The 3,594-nt window shown below is 35.0% G+C and overlaps 1 non-coding gene across 1 annotated transcript; it reads left to right on the top strand.

The window, feature by feature from the left end:
* Positions 1–1,930: 1,930 nt before the first annotated feature.
* LOC121208727 (small nucleolar RNA R71) lies at positions 1,931–2,037 on the top strand. Its single transcript, XR_005903856.1, has one exon. It is a non-coding gene; the product is annotated as a small nucleolar RNA R71 (small nucleolar RNA).
* Positions 2,038–3,594: the final 1,557 nt, after the last annotated feature.

The following is a 3,594-nucleotide window of genomic DNA, read 5'->3' as shown; positions in this document are numbered from 1 at the left end:
ACCTACTATTGAGCCGGTAAGTGTACCCGGACCTTATTTTTTGTAAATGACTGATTTACCCCTACGTGATATATGACTGTATGAGCATGCCATATTTACAGTACATTCATTTATATTATGTTGCACTGCATGGGGTGGGATATACTATTTTGGAGAAAGTGTTCTGAATGGCTATAAACCTATTACTGGCAGCTCTGCTGCAAATATTGTTTTAGTACCGAAATCGATATGACTTGGTGTGTAGGGTTGGGTGGGTCACTTTTATCCCCACATGGTGTGTAGCTGGTACAGAGATGGTGTGTAGCTGATGGATTGGGTAGGATCCTTTGTTTGCATACTATACTAAAATGGGCTAAAGTCCAAACTACCTCTGTTACTGAAATGGGCTCAGGCCCAGATTGATACTGTTAATGAAAAGGGGTAAAACTCTAGCTGGAACTAACGGGCCTAGGCCCAGATTGCGTCTACTCTGATTATTTGTTATTTTAGGATTTCACACATTGAGTTTTCGTAAACTCACCCACTTGTTATCTGCGCAGGAAATCCCTAGGCTTAGACAGATCGAGGCAACAGAGGACTCGAAGGTGGCCACTCGACGTAGTTAATTTACTTAAAATTCTATATTTAAATTTTATTTGATATTGGGTTTTCATTATGTAATAAGGCCTTTTTAAAGTTTAATTTAATTTGGGAATTTAATTACCTTAATTTTACATGTTAGTAATAGAACCCGTATTTTCTTGAAGGTGTAAACCAAATTTTTCTGAAATCATCACGCTTATGCCATACGTTTTAAAAGCTTCCGTAACAAACACTATTTTAAATTTGAGAAACTAGTAAAATTTATATTTTGCTTAAAAAACTTGAGTTTTCACAAGGAACTAGTCATCCTAACCTTTTTTTTTTAGTCTAAAGAAGTTTTTTATGAAAAATGGATTTTATGTCAATTTGTGTTATGGAATAACACTCCAATGTCACATCACATATTCGACCATAATGTCTTGGCCAGGTTTGGGGTGTTACACACGGCCTGGCTCACGGGCATGTGGCTTGGCCATGTAAACCAAATCAGAGAGATACATACGCGCGAACACGGGCTGGGACCGGCCATGTGTCCGTACTTTGAATGTCCACACGGTCTAAGACATAGGCCTGTGTCTCAGCCATGTGACCCCTATACTATGAATTTTTTCTATATTTTTCTTAATGCTTCAAATGTTTTTAATTTAGTCCCAAATTAATTCTAAAGTATTTCTAAGGCCTCGAGGGCTCAAAGAAGGGACAATATGTTTATGTTTGAATTAATATACCATGATTTATGAAATGATTGAATGTGAATGTTTTTAAGTTATGCTTTTACGGTAATACTACATGACCTTATTCTGGTAACGGATACAAGTTAGGGATGTTGCAGTACACTAGCCTGATTATGTCTATTAACAGTGTTGGCATTCCCATTCCCTGATTACTCTAGCTAAAATTTGGATATTGCTTCCACCTTGGATTGTAGGTGTTAGAGTAGGGATTATTGTTGCTACGGTTAAAATTTCCCATGTAATACGCAGAGGCTAGATTGGATGGGCATTCATCAAAAACATGATCTTCTCCACAGTATACACATGCTAGTTTTGCAACCTTCATCTCCTGCACTGTAGAGGGTCTTTCCAGAGTTTTAATCATATTTGTTAAAGATGATACCTGAGCTATTAACGATGTAATCACATCAAGTTCCATTACCTTAACAACTCTTCTACCAGTACCAACTCTGGTAGTGGGGTACTGATAATCATTATTTGCTATTCTTTCTAGAATTTCATATGCTTCATTGCAGGATTTGTCAAGTAACGTCCCATTAGTAGATGCATCCACCACCATTCGCGTGTGAGCATTTAATCCATTGTAGAACATTTCCATTTGTGTCCAATGCTGAAAACCATGCATCGAGCATTTTCTATTTAATTCCTTGAAACGCTCCCATGCTTCGAATAATGTCTCCTCTTTAGATTTCCTGAACAATGTAATGTTATTCCTTAACTTGGCATTCATGTTGCGAGGATTGTACCTAAGCAAAAATCCCTTTCACAGTTCATTCCAAGATGCCACCGTACCTGATGGCAATGCATTCAACCATGATCTGGCACGATCTCAAAATAAATAAAGGAATAATTTTAATCCAAGGACATCTTCAGGAACACCCTACTGCCTGAATGAGTCATAGACTTCAAGAAAAAGTCTCAAGTGCAATATGGGATCTTCAGTTGGTAAACCACTAAACTGCCCTACCATCTGCAGCATTTGAAACATTATTGGTTTTAATTCAAAGTGTTGAGCTTGAATATGTGGCTTAACAATTCCTATACTTACATAACCAAAACTAGTCACTACATGTTCTTTGATGGGTCTATCTCTATCACCTAAGATTCAAGGAAAATCAGCATTCCTTTCATTCTGGAGTAGCTGGTCTTCTTTGATTGGATCATTTATAATCCTCTCCATTTTTCTTAATGCTTTCCTTCTTCACCTTAATGTCCTTTCAATCTCAGGATCAAAAAAAAATTATGTATCCTCTTGAATACTTCTTCTCATGCACTAGTAAAAGCCTAAAAAATCAAATAAAATAATAATTAACTATTCTAACAAAAATAAAAAGAATAATAACAAATCATCTTTTCACTAATGCTGACAATCCCCGGCAACAGCGCCAAAAACTTGTTGCGTGTAAATAACTAATGCAATTGTGCAAGTGTACACGTCATTCAAGTAATAAAGTGATAAGTAAGTATCATCTCCACAGGGATCGAAAATTGGTAAGATATTGATTAAGTTATTATAATCCTATTAACTATACTAAATAGCAGGACATACTCTTAAATTGAATAAGATGCTAGTATAATGAATTAATGTAATTTAATGCTAAAAATAGAGAATTGACATGGCAAATAAAATGTAATGTCAAATTACGGAGAAAAGCAAGAGTAATTATACTGTTGAATGAATAGGGGTTGGAATTATTCAGGTGAAATGCTCATATCAAACTAATGTTATGGAAAAATTTGTCTAATCAACTGCTTAGAGAGTTACTATTGTGACTTGCCTCTTTCGATAGCTAGATTTTGAGCTTAAAATCTAAGTTATTATATGTCTACAGAACTCTAGATTAATAACTACAATGAACACTCTTCTCTACACAACTCACAACATATATGTCTAGAGTTCTACAAATATTATGTCAAATATTCACTTGCATCAAAAGATTCTAGATCCAGTATATTTAACCTTTTTAGAATTAAAAATACATCTACGAACACAACATACAATCAGCTATGTCTAGAGCTTACATGCATGTATTTTAAATAGGCATAAATCAAATGAAATAGTGACATAGGCAATCTTAAATTAAGAGCATTAAAGATGATAAACATCCACCCAGATAACTCCAGCCCAAGAAAGATTTAGTTCATGAGTGGAAAAGTAAAGACTAAAATTAAATCATTTATTAAAATTTAAAGAAGTTTGAATCACAAAAATCAGGAAAAATAAAGGTAGAAGTGCAGGATTTCCTGCCACACTCCAGCTTTTCTTTTATCTTCTGAT

This window comes from Gossypium hirsutum, chromosome A10, assembly GCF_007990345.1.
Source record: "Gossypium hirsutum isolate 1008001.06 chromosome A10, Gossypium_hirsutum_v2.1, whole genome shotgun sequence".
NCBI classification, from domain to species: Eukaryota; Viridiplantae; Streptophyta; class Magnoliopsida; order Malvales; family Malvaceae; genus Gossypium; species Gossypium hirsutum.
Note: the sequence above shows the minus strand (reverse complement) of the source record. Positions and strands in the feature narration are given on the sequence as shown.